This window comes from Stegostoma tigrinum, chromosome 5 (assembly GCF_030684315.1).
Source record: "Stegostoma tigrinum isolate sSteTig4 chromosome 5, sSteTig4.hap1, whole genome shotgun sequence".
Lineage (NCBI taxonomy): Eukaryota > Metazoa > Chordata > Chondrichthyes > Orectolobiformes > Stegostomatidae > Stegostoma > Stegostoma tigrinum.
This window is the reverse complement of record NC_081358.1, coordinates 107,722,420-107,741,682: the sequence shown is the minus strand read 5'-3', so window position 1 is coordinate 107,741,682 and position 19,263 is coordinate 107,722,420.

Below are 19,263 nucleotides of genomic sequence, written 5' to 3'. Positions count from 1 at the left end.
AGAAAAGGCAAGTTATTGCTATATTTTTCCAGTCACTCTCTTTCATTAAAAAACATTTATGAGCTTTTATGCCTCAATTTTATAACAATCAATATCACTTTCAGCAAATCCAGTGAGACTTGAGTTTTCATCAAGCAGTATCAAAGTATGAGTTGCCTTCACTCAGACAAAATGGCAATTATTTGCACGCAAGGTATGGTGAGGTATTACTGTTAAGCATACAAATTGAATTGAATGCATAATTATCAACATTAGATACTAAAGCTTTGAGTAAATAAAATTCAGTTATAGGTGAAGATTTATGGGCAGTTTCAATACATAACTTAATGCATTTATCATATTCCTTTTCTGTTGTTTATCTGAATGAGCTGCCATCAGTTAATATCCTTCCTGCAGCATCAATCAGAAATTCATTACATTTCTTGAGGCTTTGGATGTTGATTTCTGGAATACTGTTGGTGGTTTCTGATAGGAATGATTTAAGTCATTGTAACTATTGAATAAAATCAACAACACAAAATTGCTTTTATGAAGGGCCATTAACTAAGTAACAAATCTCAAGCACTTTACAAGAGTGTAACAATCAAAAGCATTGACGTCAAGTAACATAAAGATATGTTCGGACAGAGTTTGCAGATAGCAAAGGATCAATGGATAGTCAAGGCCAAAACATGTGAGAGTCAGATCCAAATAATTAGAAATCCATTGCTTCTCGAGGAGATTCAAATGCCACTCTTGTTCTTAACGACATAGAGCTGAATGTTACACTATTTTGCCATTTTGTTGAGTTTCTTACAGCGCTTCTCTCTACAATGCTAAACTAGTTATCTCGTGTGATCACCCTAAACCTGTTTCATTAATTAACTCCGACACCCGTAACACCTCTCTTTTCCGATGCTAGCATTTATATTTTGCAGATACCAGTAGCGTGTTGATGAAGATCATAGTCGAGAGGACCACCCTGTGAGAGGTGTCGACCTCTACTCTTGAGGAAGACAGGATGGATGCCCCAGAAGATGCACCAACGGTGTTGCCTCCTGCACCATTTGCCAGCTTGGATTGTGAAGCTTTGGTGGGTACATTAGTTAAATCAAGGTCAGGAATCTCTGCTAGTGAATACAATGCTGCCATGTCTCCACAGCTGACTGGTGAAGAAGTTCCCCAGGTGGGTGGCACTTGAAAGTCTGACAGAGACAAGGCCCCTGATCAGCTCTAGCAGGAGAGGACTGCACAGTGTCAGCCTTTGGTAATTCCATTGAATTAGTAGGCAGGTATAATGGAAGCTCTGGTCACCAGCAATGGAGTACTAAGACTGCAGGAACGCCATTGAGACCCTGCTGGCTGAAGCATGTGATGATCTGGAGCTCAGGTACCTTCATTTATGGCTATACTCAGTCTTGCAAGCACAGCTGATGGTGAAAGCAGAACACATATTTGCAAAGTGAGAACTTATTTACAATGAAGTGTCATCAGTGCCATCAATGTGGCTTTACAAGTTCTTCTTCTTCCTTGCGCTATCACAACGTCACAATGTGCAGGGTTCTGAAGCTGGATTGCAGAGATCTGGTCCTGCATTTGAGCCCATTGGAGGAATGGTTGGGTGTCTCTGGGGTAGAGGGTGCCTTGTGTCTTATCGAGAGACAAGTACACCTTCCTCAGCTTGAAACTTGAGGATGGCCTGGCTATCTCTGGGATGTGCTGAGTGGAGATATCTGAGGAGCTTCTGTGCCATTCCACTAATGCTGGGTGCCTGCTGACACCATCCTGCCTCCTTCTGAGGATAGAGCAGTGAAGGACTGTGCAAATATCGAGCGGATTCAAAATGCTAGACCTGACTCTCCACGGAAGCTGTAAATCTGTTCATGGATTCAACAAAATTACTGAAAAAAACATACAGTGTAGGAGGAGGTCATTTGCTCATTGAGCTTGCACCACTATCGCAGAAGTGGCCTGGAAATACTGTATGTATTGTTCATCATCTGGGTCAGTTCCTACAGTGTGGAGGGTGGAAAATTTAACCCCATTATTTAAAATCGGACGGAGAGAATTACAGACCAGTTTGCCCAGCATCAGTATTTGGGAAAATGCTACAGTATATCATAAAAGATATGATAGCAGAACATTTGGAAAGGATTAACGGGATTGGACAAAGCCTGCATAGCTTTTTAAAAGGCAAAACATGCTTAACAAATCTACTGGAGTTTATTAACAATCAGGGAGGTGATGGCATAGTGGTATTATTGCCACACTATCAACCTAGCTAATTTTTTGGGGACCTGGGTTCAAATCCCACCATGACCCAATTTGAATTAAGAACCTGCTGAAGACCTTGAAATGATTGTTGGGAAAAATAAATCATCTGGCTCACCAATGTCGTTCAGGGAAGGAAGTATGCCGTTCTCACCTGGTCTGGCCTACATGTGACTTAAGACCATAGCAACATTGTTAATTCTCAACTGCTCCTTAAATGGTTCAGTAAGCCATTCAGTTCAAATGGCAGCTAGGAATGGGCAATAAATGAGGGCCAGGCAGCAATGCCAATGTCCCAAGTGTGAATAAAAAAATCTAGCAGAATAGATAAGGGAGAATGAGTGGATATGGTCCATTTGGATTTTCAGTCGGTTTTAGACAGGGCCTCTCATTTAAGTTTAGTGGAAAAAGTTGAAGCCCATGGAGGAAAGATTAATATATTGGCATGGATTGAGAATTTGTTGACAGACAGAAAATAGTTGAGTCGGCCTTTTTCTGAGTGGCAGGCAGTGAATAGTGGGGTACCGCAAGGATTGGACCCCAACTGTTCAAGAGCAGGATGCAGGAGATATATCTTGATGGGAGGCCCAAATGGAATATTGCAAGTTTTCCGATGACACAAAACTGGGCAGGATTGTGAGCTGTGAGGAGGATACAAGAAGGCATTAAGTAATTTAAACAAATTGAGTGAGAGGGCACATGGAAGAGGCAGTATAATGTGGCTAAGTGTGGAATTATTCATTTCAGTGCAAAAAAAGGAAGAATTTTATTTAAAAGTGATGCCTGGACTGGAGGGCTTATCTTATGAAGAGAGGTTGACTGAGCTCGGTCTCTTTTCATTGGAGAAAAGGAGGAGGAGAGGGGACCTAATTGAGGTATACAAGATAATGAGAGGCATAGATAGAGTTGATTGCCAGAGACTATTTCCCAGGGCACAAATGGCTAGCACGAGGGGTCATAGTTTTAAGCTGGTTGGTGGAAAGTATAGAGGGGATGTCAGAGGCAGGTTCTTTACGCAGAGAGTTGTGAGAGCATGGAATGCGTTGCCAGCAGCAGTTGTGGAAGCAAGGTCATTGGGGCGATTTAAGAGACTGCTGGACATGTATATGGTCACAGAAATTTGAGGGTGCATACATGAGGATCAATGGTCGGCACAACATTGTGGGCTGAAGGGCCTGTTCTGTGCTGTACTGTTCTATGTTCTATGTTCTATGTTCTATATCTGGGAATATGGATGTACAAAGGGATCTGGGTATTGTTGGACAGCAGCCAATGAAAGTTGATGGGCAGGAGCAGCAAGCAATTTGAAAAATGAATGGTAAATTGGCCTTCATTGTAAGAGGATGAATTTAGAAGTTGGCATGTCTTGCCACAGTAATACACAGTTTTAGAACATAGAACATAGAACATAGAACATTACAGCACAGTACAGGCCCTTCGTCCCTCGATGTTGTGCGAACCTGTCATACCGATCTCAAGCCCATCTAACCTACACTATTCCATGTACGTCCATATACTTATCCAATGACGACTTAAATGTACCGAAAGTTGGCGAATCTACTACCGTTGCAGGCAAAGCGTTCCATTCCCTTACTACTCTCTGAGTAAAGAAACTACCTCTGACATCTGTCCTATTCTTTCACCCCTCAATTTAAAGCTATGTCCCCTCGTGCTCACCATCACCATCCTAGGAAAAAGGCTCTCCCTATTCACCCTATCTAACCCTCTGATTATTTTATACGTTTCAATTAAGTCACCTCTTAACCTTCTTCTCTCTAATGAAAACAGACTCAAGTCCCTCGTAAGACCTTCCCTCCATACCAGGCAACATCCTAGTAAATCTCCTCTGTACCCTTTCCAAAGCTTCCACATCCTTCTTATAATGCGGTGACCAGAACTGTACACAACACTCCAAGTACGGCCGCACCAGAGTTTTGTACAGCTTCACCATAACCTCTTGGTTCCTGAATTCAATCCCTCTATTAATAAAAGCTAAAACACTGTATGCCTTCTTAACAGCCCTGTCAACCTGGGTGGCAACTTTCAAGGATCTGTGTACATGGACACCGAGATCTCTCTGCTCATCTACACTACGAAGAATCTTACCATTAGCCCAGTACTTTGCCTTCCGGTTACTCCTACCAAAGTGCATCACCTCACACTTGTCCGCATTAAACGCCATTTGCCACCTCTCAGCCCAGCTCTGCAGCTTATCTATGTCTCTCTGCAACCTACAGCATCCTTCGTCACTATCCACAACTCCACTGACCTTAGTGTCGTCTGCAAATTTACTAACCCATCCTTCTACACCCTCATCCAGGTCATTGATAAAAATGACAAACAGCAGTGGACCCAACACTGACCCTTGTGATACACCACTAGTAACTAGTCCCCAGGATGAACATTTCCCATCAACTACCACCCTCTGTCTTCTTTCAGCAAGCCAATTTCCGATCCAAACTGCTATATCTCCCACAATTCCATTCCTCTGCATTTTGTACAATAGCCTACTGTGGGGAACCTTATCGAACACCTTGCTGAAATCCGTATACACCTCAACAACCAGTTTACTCTCATCTACTTGTTTGGTCACCTTCTTAAAGAACTCAATAAGGTTTGTGAGGCATGACCTTCCCTTTACAAAACCGTGCTGACTATCCGTAATCAATTTATTCTTTTCTAGATGATTATGAATCCTATCCCTTATAACCCTTTCCAACACTTTACCAACAACTGAGGTAAGGCTCACTGGTCTATAATTACCAGGGTTGTCTCTACTCCCCTCTTGAACAGGGGAACGACATTTGCTATCCTCCAGTCGTCTGGCACTATTCCTGTAGACAATGACGAATTAAAGATCAGTGACAAAGGCTCGGCAATCTCCTCCCTGGCTTCCCAGAGGATCCTAGGATAAATCCCATCTGGCCCAGGGGACTTATCTATCTTCACCCTCTGTAGGGTTTCTAATACCTCTTCCTTGTGAACCCCAATCCCACCTAGTCTAATAGCCTGTATCTCAGTATTCTCCTCGACCACATTGTCGTTTTCTAGAGCGAATACTGTTGAAAAATATTCATTTACTGCTTCCCCTATCTCCTCTGACTCCACACACAACTTCCCACTACTATCCTTGATTGCCCCTAACTTTAGTTTTGGTAGGGTTCTTAAGGCTCTGTGGTAGTGCTCCTACCTCTGAGCCAGGATGCTTCAGTTCATGTCTCACCTGCTCTAGTGGTGTGCAATAATAGCTCTGAACAGACTGATTAGAAAATATAAATACAAAGCTTTGATAAAACCACATCTGGAATACTGTTTCAGATACAGTAGGAACTGCAGATGTTGAAGAATCTGAGATAACAAGGCGTAGAGCTGGATGAACACAGCAGGCCAAGCAGCATCAGAGGGACAGGGAAGGTTTGTTTTCTGAAGAAGGGTCTAGGCCTGAAACGTCAAGGATAAGAAGGGATATGACTGAAATGCATACATGCTAACAGGATTGGATAGACTAGATGTGGGGAAGTTGTTTTCCCTAGTTAGTGAGCTGGTGGTGAGGGAACACAATCTCAGGCTATGCAATTGTTATTTTGGACTGAAACAAGGAAAACTTTCCTCACTCAAAGCATCGCGAACCTGTGGATGCCATGTCACTGAATATGTTTAAGAGTAGGATAAGCTTTTAGGTGTTGAAGGCTTCAAGGCATAGGGGGAGAGAGTGGGAATATGGCATTGATATAGTGTATCAGCCATGATCACATTGAATGGAAGAGCAGGTTTGAAGAGCTGAATGGCTGACTCCTAATTTCCTAGTTCCTTGTTTAAAAATTGGAGCAATTTCTATTTTGATCCAATGAGAAACTCACACAGCCATTGGAATGGTTGTAACGCACCACACTGAGAATTAGCAAAACAGCTCTGTGATTTTTCCTTTGAGTGCTGATTGGCAATGATTGATACACGTAAACGATAACGTATATTGGATATTTAAATTTTCTTCTGTTGTATTGGACCAGCTGCTTTAGCAGGCTTCAGTCATTGTCGAAATATTTGCGTCTGTCATTCCATACTCCAATCATAAACACATTTCAAAACAACTTGGCTTGTCAGTGTCACAGTAAGTTTTGTTCCAGGAATTTCTCATAGATTTGGCAGATAAAGGTTTGTCAGGATTTGATGTTTGGACCCAGAATTGGCACTGGAAAGTCAACATGTGCCCAATCGCACAGGAGAGATTAGAGACCAAAATAGATCTGTGCAGTAAATTTGCAGGAAATAGCCATGCCCTTTATGTTAATCATATTGTTGGTTCACAACATGCTAAAAGACAGGGCAGCAAGAACTTTATTTGTCATTCTTGCGATCTAAAGACATTCTTCACCTTTTAAAGGAAATGTGCACTTTAGCCAAGGGTAGTACTGACCAGATTTTGATCAGAATGTCAGAACAAAAAGATGGCGGAAGGGTTTCCTGAATTCTCAAGTGTTTTAACAGCGCTGGTGGTACAGAGTCATCAAAATGCCACATAATGATCATAAAATGTCTAATCTTACTGATCATTGCAAGTGGCAGAGATCATTCACAATGAAGTAACTAATGCAGCCTGAGCTCTTTCTTACTGTTCAGAAACAGAACTGACCCAATCATATAAATATTGTAGCTATAAAAGCAGGTCTGACACATGGAATTTTGTGGTGATTAACTCACTTCATGTCTCCACACTATCTATTCACCATCTTGAGTGTGATGAATACTCTTCATTTGCTTGAATCAGTGCAGCTCCAACCAGAAGATTGACATCATCGGAGGTGAAGTAGCTCACTTAATTTGTACCTCATCCACCACCTCCCACATTCATTTCCTTCACCGCAGATCTAACAATGGGAGCTCTGTGTGCCATTTACAAAATGCAGTGGATTAAATCATCCAGACTCCTTTGGCAACTCCTTCCAAACACACAAACTCTATGACGTGGAAGGTCAAGGGCAGAAGGTGCATGTGAACACCACCACTTGCAAATTCCTCTCCAGAGCACACATCATCATGACTTGGCAATATCTTGCCATTCTGTCATTGTTGCTGGATCAAAATTCTGGGATTCAATTTCTAACAGCATTGTCAGTATACCCACCCCACAATGACAATAGTAGTTCAAGAAGGCATCTCATCACCGTGACGATTAGAAATGGGCAATTCATGCTCGTTGAGGTAGCGACAGCGACGTTCCATGAACAAATGGAGAAAAGCCAGTTTCTCATTAGGATTTCCAGCCCTGCAGATTTTACAGTTATTTTTGTAATAACTTTTCAAGGAGGTGACAAACGTGTTCGGTGAGGGTAGAGCACTAGATATTGTTTACATGGATTTCAGCAAGGCTTTCAACAAAGGTCCCTCATGTTATGCTCATCCAGAAGATTAAGATGCATGGAATCCACAGTGACTTGGCAGTGTGGATTCAGAATTGGCTTGTCCATAGAAGGAAAAGGGTAGTGATGGAAGGGTCTTTTCAGCCCGGAGGTACGTGACTAGTGGTGTTCCTCAGGGATCCATACTGGGACCTTTGCTGTTTGAGATATATATGAATGAACATGTAGTTTTATGGGTTAGTAAGTTTGCAGATGATACAAAGGTCAATGGAGTTGTGCATCGTGTAGAAGGTTGTCAAAGGATTCAGCAGGATATAGATGAAGATATGGCCAGGGAAATGGCAGATGGACTTCAATCCAGATAAGTGTGAGGTGCTGTACTTTGGGAGTTCAAATGTTAAGGAAAAACATACACTTAATGACAGGATCCTGAACGGCATTGATGTGTAGAAGATCTTGTGACTCAAGATGTTAGCTCTCTGAAAGTAGCACGCAAGTAGATAGAGTGGTAAAGAAGGCACATAGCATGCTTGCCTTTATTGTTCGGGGAATTGAGTATAAGAGTCAGGATGTTATGTTGTAACTTTATAAGACTTTGCTTAGGCTACATTTAGAGTATTGTGATGAATTCTGGTTGCCACATTACAGAAAGAATATGGAGACTTTGGAGAAGGTGCAGAAGAGGTTTACCAAGATGCTGTCTGAATTGGAGGATACGAGTTCCAAGGAGAGGACAGAAAAACTTGGGTTGTTTTCTCTGGAGTTGCAGAGGTTGAGATGTCTAAAACGAGGGAGTGTGCATTTATTAGTAGCGGTATGGAAAGTGTTGCCATGGGTGGTGGTGGAGACAGATACTACAGGAACATTTATAAGCACATGAATATGCACGGAAGGGAATGATATGGACAAAGGGCAAGCAGAAGGGATTAGTTTAATTTGGCATCATGTTTGGTACAACATTTTGAGCCGAAGGGTCCATTCCTGCACTGTGGTGGTCTATGTTCCAAATTTGGCACATTTCTATAACAACCATAAATAATTATTCATTTCTTTTCTTTTCACTCAGTAATGACTATCAAGAAATTTGAACAACAAACATCAAAAGAGCCAGTGAATCATAATTAGGATCAGTGATTGTTAGCTGTAAAAAGGTTCATCTTGATCCAATTTGTGACTTTTAAATTGACATAACAATACTAGACTTCAGAGACAGAGCAGTAAATGTTCTCTTGACTTGAGCAATGGCTGTGGTACCACACAAAGACCAAAATTCTAAACAGAATCTTTTCTAATATTTCCCCAATGTATATTTTATGACTGTCATTTATTTCTATTTCTGTTAAATATTTGATCAATTTAAATTTGAGCTTATGTTTATTGGGAAACAGAACATTTTTCCCTTTTTAAGCGGGATGTCAGCATGAAAATACAGGAAACCTGTCTTCACTATTTATAGAGAGAGTAGGAACTGCCGATGCTAGAGAATCTGAGATAACAAGGTGTCGAGCTGGATGAACACAGCAGGCCAAGCAGCATCAGAGGAGCAGGAAAGCTGACATTTTGGGTTTTCTGAAGAAGGGTTTAGAACCAAAACCATACATTATCTTATAAGTTTCTATTAGATCTCCCCTCAACCTTCTAAACTCTAATGAATACAATCGCAGGATCCTCAGCCTTCCTGCTCTTCTGATGCCGCTTGGCCTGCTGTGTTCATCCAGCTCTACACTTCACTACTTATATTTTTGTTTAGCTTTCCCCATTTTAAAATATGCACTGGTTAACATTGACTATAAGCTTATACTGTAAAATGAACATCTGTAAGACCATAAGACAGTTAAACATGGGAGTAGAAATTAGGCCATTCAGCTTATCACGTTTGCTCTGTCATTGAACCATAGCTGATACATTTCTCAATGTCATTCTCTCAATTTCTCCCTGTAACCCTTGATCTTCTTGGCAGTCAAGAACCTATTGATCTCTGTCTTAAATATACTCAGTGATCTGGCCTTCACAGCCTTCTGTGGCAATAAATTCCATAGATTCACCACTCTATGGCTAAAGAAATTTCTCCTCATCTCCAATCTGAAGGGTCTTCCCTTACTCTGAGGCTGTGCCCTTGGGTTCAAATCTCAACTGCCAATGGAAACATCTTCCTAATATCCACTCTGTCCAGGCCGATCAATTTTCAACACCTCAGGAGCGTGTCCAGCGGAGATTCACATGGATGATCCCTGGAATGGTAGGTTTAATGCACGACGAATGGCTGAGGATCCTGGGATTGTATTCATTAGAGTTTAGAAGGTTGAGGGGAGATCTAATAGAAACTTATAAGATAATGTATGGTTTAAAAAGGGTGGACACCGGAAGTTGTTTCCTTTAGGTGGGGAGACCAGGACCCGTGGGCACTGCCTTAGAATTAGAGGGGGTAAATTTAAAACTGAAATGAGATGACATTTCTTCAGCGAGAGAGTGGTGGGACTGTGGAATTCACTGCCACAGAGTGCAGCGGAGGCCGGGACATTAAATGTCTTCAAGGCGGAGATTGATAAATTCTTGATCTCACAAGGAATCAAGGGCTATGGGGAGAGTGCAGGGAAGTGGAATTGAAATGGCCATCAGCCATGATTAAATGGCAGAGTGGACTTGATGGGCCGAATGGCCTTACTTCCACTCCTATGTCTTATGGTCTTAATCCGCAATTTTTAATTAGATTCCACCCCACGTCATCCTTCTAAACTCCATCGAGCGCTGACCCAGAGTCCCCAAATATTCCTCATTTATTTGTCCTTTTACTTGTATGGGACAGGCAAAAATCTGGGACATTTTTGCCTATACATTTGGGAATTATTACCAACGAACCCAACTTTAATAGTGCTTTGGGGGACACTTTATTTAAAAAACCTATAATGTCCATGTAGACAAAAACCACAATGACAAAAAGCAGTTAATCTCAGCAGTGATAAATTGCATGCAAGCAATTGTTGAGATGAGCAGGCAAATTTTGTGGCACTTAAATACAATAGTTTACTTGGAAATTCAAGCTGTATTCTGACGCAAAATTGGAAAGCTTAACAGCAAATTAGTCAGCCATGTTTGGAATTCCCTGAAGTGAGAGGCTGAATTGCAACAAGAACAATTAAAACCTCACGACTGCGAGCAATACGTGTTCAAAACAAAGTTTCCTGTGGTTATTACTTGTGTCAACGTATTTTTCTCATTAAACGTATCTGTATTCCAGTTTTAAAATGACGAGTGGTGTTCATACTATTTGTCACACAGTGACAACAACTTCTAGCCAGTGGTGATGCTTTATCCCATCAGTTCTGAGTCTCCTAGGTGTTTAATCTGATATACAGAGAAACTCACCATGTGCAATATCCTAGGAGACAAATTAGTACTCTCCATTTCCAGCTTGGAGTTCTAAATGTTTCTTGTCAGAAAGAAAAATCCTCATTCTTCATTTCAAATCAAGAATGATGAGTAGTATCAAAGGCATATTAAATTTTGTGATATAGCCTGATCAAGGAAATCTATTTCCCTTCTAAAATCCAGCATGATAAGTTATGTCCTTTGGATGTTAAAGGTGGACTTCACTATCATGAATCAAGCATGCCAAATGAGCCAAAAAATCTGATCTAAGCATAAGTAATCTTTTAAGGATGAACAGTAAGGTAATTTTGAATGTTGTGAATCAGATCAAGAATCAGGCATCTTGATAAATTGTAAAGGGAGTGCAATCGAATCATTTATGTTCAGAACCTCCCTTCTGTAAAAACAATCAAACAGCAGTTTATAAATAGGCATTCAATTTCACATTAATAACATCAAAGAAAACACATGAATGTGAGCATAAAAATCTGGGATTCATTCAACCCTGACTAGTATTAGATTTATAACATTTGTAAGAATGTTAAGTTTTGGAGCCGCAGTTTTAAATTTTAAAGAGTTTGGAAGTAGTCATGTGACTTGTTCTAAAGTCAGCCTGATGACAAGCTTTGGGTTTGCTTGGTAACAGTAAAAGGGGACACAGAATGTTTTAACAGGAAGAAAATGCAATATTGTTAACACCGGATAGACCAGATTTCTGATTCTAGGTAGTTGCACCAACGTGGGAGAAATCCCGCTTTGGCGATTGTGATGTTTAGAAATAGTCACCTATGCTTGGTTTGGTGGGTGGGTGGAAGGGGTGGAGGTAGGGCAGGGAGGGAAGGTGAGGAGCAGAGGTAGGCAGTTGCAGGCTTTACTGGGAGTCAGGTCAGGCAACCCAGGAAGAGCTGAGGAGGCTGCCTGTTCTCAAGGGCATCTGTCTCAGAGCTCCAACACAGTGGCCCAAAATTAGAAGAAAAATATATTAAAAAAGTGTTCAGTCCTCACACCTCACAACTCCCTCACTCCACCCAACCATTCCACACTACTTGTGCCCAATCCACACCAAACTCCCGCCACATTAAACACTCCACCCATTCCCTATTGCCTCATATTCATGCTTTATCTATTTACTCCCAACTGTCCAACTCCCATTGCCATTTGTACTCCTTCACCAACTTAATACCTTGTGATGGTGTCCCTGAAGTGAGCCAATAAATTTGTGTTCAAGTCCCGAAATGTGTCACAGCACACCTAAAAGGATTGATTATAATAAGTACTTTTCCCTTTAACCCATATCAATTCACAAGTACCCATGTACACAGAAGAGAAAAATGAAGTTCTATATTGCAGGCCGTATTGTAACAAGAAAAACATTCTCATTCACCAAAAGAAACACTCCTTGACAGTTTCAAGTGATTATGCACCTTTCACCCACAATCTTCTCAGTTAACCATCCTAACGTAATAGGTTTATGCGTGATATAATTACATAACTCGTGAACAAATAATAATTACCGAGTTCTCTTTAATATTCCTGTTGCTATCCTTTAATTTATCGAAAAAAAACCTTTAAACTCGCTTGTGAGAAAGTGCATCTGCATTTACAAATAACATTCAATCCAACACTTCAAGTATTTTGGCAATTATTCACTATTTGAAAAAGTTAATTGCAAAAAATCAGAAAATCGTAGATGAAATAATCTAATATCTTGTCAAGAAATTGTTGGACCTACATTAAGAATGCAATGATTGTACAATGTTTTGGAATAGATTTGTAGCTCGGGTTGTGGATATTGTGGTTGGTTGGCTTGCTGAACTGGCTCGTGTTTTTCTGCAGGCGTTTCATTGCCTTGCTGAGTAACATCATTGGAGGCTGTATAACTTTTTAAAAATTTCTTGATCAATGAAAGCCAGTATTAATTTGTAAGGGATACGCCATGCCTGACAAAATTTACTTAGTTGTGAAGAGGTGACTGACGTAGTGGACAACACAATACTTTTGGCAGTTCCTGATTTACAGTTCCACAGTTCTTTTGGTTTTTATACTGTATTTTTGTCTGTTATCTATAAAATGCCCACAGGCTTTTAAGGCTTAGCTAAAATTCAAATTCATGAAATAGAAGGTAATTATTGAAAAGTTAGGAAATTGATTCAGTGGCAAAAATCCAGAGAGCAAGTCTAACAGGCAGGCATTTTATTTTAATAAAATGTGAGGCTGGATGAACACAGCAGGCCAAGCAGCATCTCAGGAGCACAAAAGCTGACGTTTCGGGCCTAGACCCTTCATCAGAGAGGGGGATGGGGAGAGGGAACTGGAATAAATAGGGAGAGAGGGGGAGGCGGACCGAAGATGGAGAGTAAAGAAGATAGGTGGAGAGAGTATAGGTGGGGAGGTAGGGAGAGGATAGGTCAGTCCAGGGAAGACGGACAGGTCAAGGAGGTGGGATGAGGTTAGTAGGTAGCTGGGGGTGCGGCTTGGGGTGGGAGGAAGGGATGGGTGAGAGGAAGAACCGGTTAGGGAGGCAGAGACAGGTTGGACTGGCTTTGGGATGCAGTGGGTGGGGGGGAAGAGCTGGGCTGGTTGTGTGGTGCAGTCGGGGGAGGGGACGAACTAGGCTGGTTTAGGGATGCAGTAGGGGAAGGGGAGATTTTGAAACTGGTGAAGTCCACATTGATACCATATGGCTGCAGGGTTCCCAGGCGGAAGATGAGTTGCTGTTCCTGCAACCTTCGGGTGGCATCATTGTGGCAGTGCAGGAGGCCCACGATGGACATGTCATCTAGAGAATGGGAGGGGAAGTGGAAATGGTTTGCGACTGGGAGGTGCAGTTGTTTGTTGCGAACCGAGCGGAGGTGTTCTGCAAAGCGGTCCCCAAGCCTCCGCTTGGTTTCCCCAATGTAGAGGAAGCCGCACCGGGTACAGTGGATGCAGTATACCACATTGGCAGATGTGCAGGTGAACCTCTGCTTAATGTGGAATGTCATCTTGGGGCCTGGGATAGGGGTGAGGGAGGAGGTGTGGGGACAAGTGTAGCATTTCCTGTGGTTGCAGGGGAAGGTGCCGGGTGTGGTGGGGTTGGAGGGCAGTGTGGAGCGAACAAGGGAGTCACGGAGAGAGTGGTCTCTCCGGAAAGCAGACAGGGGAGGGGACGGAAAAATGTCTTGGGTGGTGGGGTTGGATTGTAAATGGCGGAAGTGTCGGAGGATGATGCGTTGTATCCGGAGGTTGGTAGGGTGGTGTGTGAGAACGAGGGGGATCTTCTTAGGGCGGTTGTGGCGGGGGCGGGGTGTGAGGGATGTGTTGCGGGAAATACGGGAGACGCGGTCAAGGGCGTTCTCGATCACTGTGGGGGGAAAGTTGTGGTCCTTAAAGAACTTGGACATCTGGGATGTGCGGGAATGGAATGTCTTATCGTGGGAGCAGATGCGGCTCAGTTCGCAACAAACAACTGCACCTCCCAGACGCAAACCATTTCCAATTAATATTTCCACAGTACTTCCCCAACGCTGAAATTTGTTATTGATGAATGGCTTCACAGTTTGAGGTTGCCTCATTCATCATTATGTTGTGACGTTGAAATTCTGCCAACAGCTTCAAATTTTAGTGTCTCCAATTTTTGAAAAAAAAAGACTCAAATGAGCTCCATTCATTCCACGTCAAGCAGAATGGGTTAATAAGTATCAATCTACAATGGATTCAAAAAGGGGGGTGGGACATAAACTCCTGCGGGTAATTACATCATTTGTCACTCCTCCTCTTGTGAAGCAAATAATTGAATATACTTTTAGGGAAGGAAAAGTCCACCCTTTGTTAAATTTACCTTTTCTAAACTCTTCGTCCACAGTAAGTTGTATTTACAACAATCCAATTTCTCTAACACTTGGATATTAACAATGAGCCAATCTTATCACCTGGAATGAAAGATTAATTAACATTAAAACAGCATTTAGAAGTTCACTCCAGCCAGTAAATGAAATTACAAGCATGATTATTTCTGGAATTAAAATTTACCCAAGACCAAACACAACACGGAGCTAATTCCAAAAAGTAAATTTAACTGAGTTGTACAAACCAAAATTTTGAATCAGCATTTCACAGATTTTTTTTTGCTTTACACAATCACTGATGCTTTCTTAAATGGACATTACATTACCCATACACAGATGGAGGCACACAACGTATGTTCAAAACACCATATGTTCTCAAAATGCAAACTAACTTCAGAATATCCCCAGATCTTGAGTTCCAGGGAATAAAAATACACAAATCATACAAGACGACATTTAGCAACTGACAAACAAAGCTGCATTCAAGCCAGACCAGAAAAAGTTAACACATCTACTAAATTCAGTGTACCTGTAAAGGGCAGAAACCTGGCCTCCAGATCCCTTTTCTTCGGTTATAACCATGCCCCATCTATTTGAGCATTCTAATTGTGCCAACATGTTAGCTACAGACATGAATCTAGAGTCTGCTGCATTCCACAGAGCATGAAGTTGCTCTTCCTTTGTCTTGTACGGTTTTCTGAATCCCATCCTCATCGCCAAAAATGGCTTGGATCACAGAATCTATTGAAGTATTTTCTTTTGGATTCAGATAAATGTAGTTAAGAGAAGGTTTGATGACAGCTTTTTCTTTAAATATGATCATTTATTGATTTATAATAAAAGATAAAAAAAATAAACACTTATCAAGTAAGTAAATAGGATGTAAAAGAGTGTGGAAAAAAACAATAAGCTTTATACCTTCTGCCTATCTGGGATTGTCTCCAAGATTACCCCCAGAAACCCCTCCCTTTACTTCATTATCTTTCCATGCAAGTGAAGGAGATACAACATCAGCCCTTTGCATTATTCCTCTGTACTGTTGTGAGAACCCACATACTTTATTTTTGTTTCTCGGTATTATAAACTGAAATGGAAATGGAACAATTAAATAGTAGAATTTTGCAACTTAGAAATCAGTTTTTAAAGTTACTGTACCGTAGAATAGAATGTTAACTTTTGGAAGAGAAAAGTGGAAGAATTTGAGACTGAATGGCACCAAGAATCTTTTGTTTCGTCTCTCAACAGGCCTTTGATTTGTCGAGCTTCAGATTATAAAAAAACACCATCAAGGGCAAATATCATGATTAACGAGTGGAAAACATTCAAAAACTACAAAGAGACAGCATCCCTCTCACTCTCCATGAGGGGAGAAAAAAGCAAGTAAACTTAAATATTTAAGAAAAAAGGCCTCAGATCACTGACTCAACCATCAAATTGAGGAACAACCTTCACTGTACGGACAACAGTGTCTTCTTGCAAAAGTCAAAAGGTTTGTGAGGAACAATATTTTTCACCTTGTGGTCTAAACTTTTGATTTTTAGAATGTTAATTACTCTGTCTATTTTCCACTTTAACCCATAGAGTGTATGCTAAACCATTTGTCTTTTATTTGTCTTAAGTGTATGTGTGCTTTTGGGCTTTCAAAAGTATAGAGTTAAGGTTGTGCAAAATAGGTATTCCTCCTTTTCACTGTTCTTGTTAAAATTAACATTTTTCACAATGAATTTTTTTTAACTGTTAAAATATTACTTTTGCCCTGAATAGCAGACAGTCATGCAAATTAGTCATTTGGGATTTTACAGATTTTCTGATGACTTGTAAAATAGTAAGGCATGTTTATTGTTGCATCTTTCCCAGTTACGTCTATTACACCATTCAAAGTCACAAATTCCAGATGTTACTAATTTACTCCTTTCAAGTTAATAATCTGTGCTCACTATTCAAAATGAGGCCAGATGTACCAAATGCAGACTGGATAGCCATTTTGCAGAACACTTCTGTTCACGTTACAAGTTTGACCCCAGGCTTACACTTCATTTTTTTCAACTTTGACCTTAATGTGCATGGCAACCTGCAGAGATCCAGTCAAAACAGTTGCAAAGGGTAGAATCTGATTTCGGATAGGCATTTTACAGACTTCTGGCTCAAAACCTCTATCCTCATTTTGTTTCATTTTCCTTTGCACATTTGTTTTTGTTTCTCTTGTGTTTCTCTTCTTTCCTTTTTCTCTTGCAGATGAAATCTATTTGGATCCTACCATTTACATTTTGCTTTGTTTGCTTTACTTGTCACTTTGTTTACTTTATTTTACCACTCTCTTTGACCTTGAACATTGAAACCTCTTGTCATTTAATCCTTTCTGCCTTCTACTTCATCACAGACTTTCTCAGTCATTGTTCTTCCTATGGCCCTCCTCTTTTCACGTACTCAAAAGTGATGGCATCTCTAACAATTCCCAGTTCTGATGAAAGGTCTCTGGCTTGAAAATTGATTCCTGCTTTTCTTTCCACAGAGCCTACTAGAGCTGCTGTTTCTAGGATTTTTGTTTTTACTTCATACTTATTATTGACTTAGATGATGAATGAGAAAACCACAATGTTGTTAACTTTTAAATAAATTTTGATAGACTATTGGCAGATGGGGAAAAAGTGGCAAATGGAACAAACAGTATATTTTCCCAATGATATGTAACTAGGAACAGAGAAGATAAGAAACTGACACTGGATGTATCAGGCATTAAAAGAAGCAAAAATGGTGATGGAATGCTGGCATTTCTTTCTATCTGGATGACTATAAGAGGGAAGAGATTATGCCTGACATACACAAAGCACTGGTTGGACCACAGCTGGAACATGACAGATTAGGAAAGACTTAGCCTTGGATCGTCACATCAGTTAAAACATTCTGCTGGAATGAAGCTCACTGGTTTTGAAAGATTAAATTAGAATAGAATATATTCGAACAGAATTCCTACAGTGTGGAAATAGGCCATTCAGCCCATCGAGTCTATACTGACCTTCTGAAGAGCATACCATTCAGACCCACTTCAAAAGGATTTGTTGCTTAAAATGTTAAGAGTTGATTTGATCACTTTTTAAGATGAAAAGGAACAGATAGCATGGATAGATCAAAGCTACCTGTGTGGTTTGGGAGGACTAGGAGTAAGGGGCATTGTATGACAATTATAGCCAGACTTTCAGGAAACAGTTTGTACAGGTTTAGACTTCACTTCTGAAACTGGTAATTGATGTCAGAACAATTATTAACTTTAAATATGCAATGAATAATTTTTTGTTAACCAAAGGTATTGGGTAAAATAGGCAGAACACAATCTGGGGCAATGTGAAAACATACACTTTGGCAGAAAGAGTAGAGGAGCTGAATACATTTTAAATGGCTAAAGGCTACAATAACCTGTAGAACAGTGATTTGTGAATCCTTGTCCATGAGTCACAAAATGCTAGACTCTGGTTCAGTGAGTAATATGGAAGATAAATGGAGTATTGGTGCTTATTTTAAAAAGACTAGAATATAAAAGTAAAAACATTTTCCTAAAGCTTTTCTAGGCACCAGTCAGATCATAAGTGGAATACTGTGACAAGCATAGAGGGCGCTGGAGACACTCAACAGGCCAGATGGTATCTTTGGACAACTGTCCACAGACGCTGCTAGACCTGTTGAGATACTCGAACATCCTTTGTGTTTATTTCAGGTTTTCAGCATCCACATTGCTTGTATTACAGGAATACTATAAACAGTATATTAAAGGAAAAATATTCTGGCGTTGGAGGAAGTCCAGAGAAGCTTCACTTGACTGATATCAGGAATGTTGGAACTGCCTTGTGAGAGAGATTCAGCAGGTTGGACTTGTACTCATTGGAATATACGTGAATGAGAGGTGATTTTATTGAGACATACTAGATTCTTCAAAGAATTGATAAGGGAAATGTGGAAAGGTTGTATCCTCTTGTGGAAGAATCTATGACCAGAGAGGCATAATCTCAGAATAAGGGGTCGCACATTTAAGACAGAGATGAGGAAGAATTTCTTTCCTCCGATTGGTGTGGAATCTATGAATTTACCATGGGAGGAGGGGGAGTGCTGAGGCTGGTCATTAAGTTTATTCAAAGCTGAGATAGTCACAATTTTCATCAAAGGTTATGGAGAAAAAGCTGGATAGTGGAGTTGTGAATGGCAAAAATAAGTAGGCTGAATTGTCTACTTCTGCTCCTACAAGATCATGTCTTAAGGCACAGGGTGCAAATGTATGTATATGGTTTCAAAGAGAAATCAGCTTTGATATAGTTGAATGGCAGAACAGTCTGGAGGGCTACTATGTTGCCAAATAGAAGGAAGGCACCCTGATGCCCTTGGGTGGCTATAACCTATTGCTGTGAGCACCTCTCCAATTCCACCACCTTGTTCTTTTCTGTACCAGCTTTGCGATATCTCCTGCA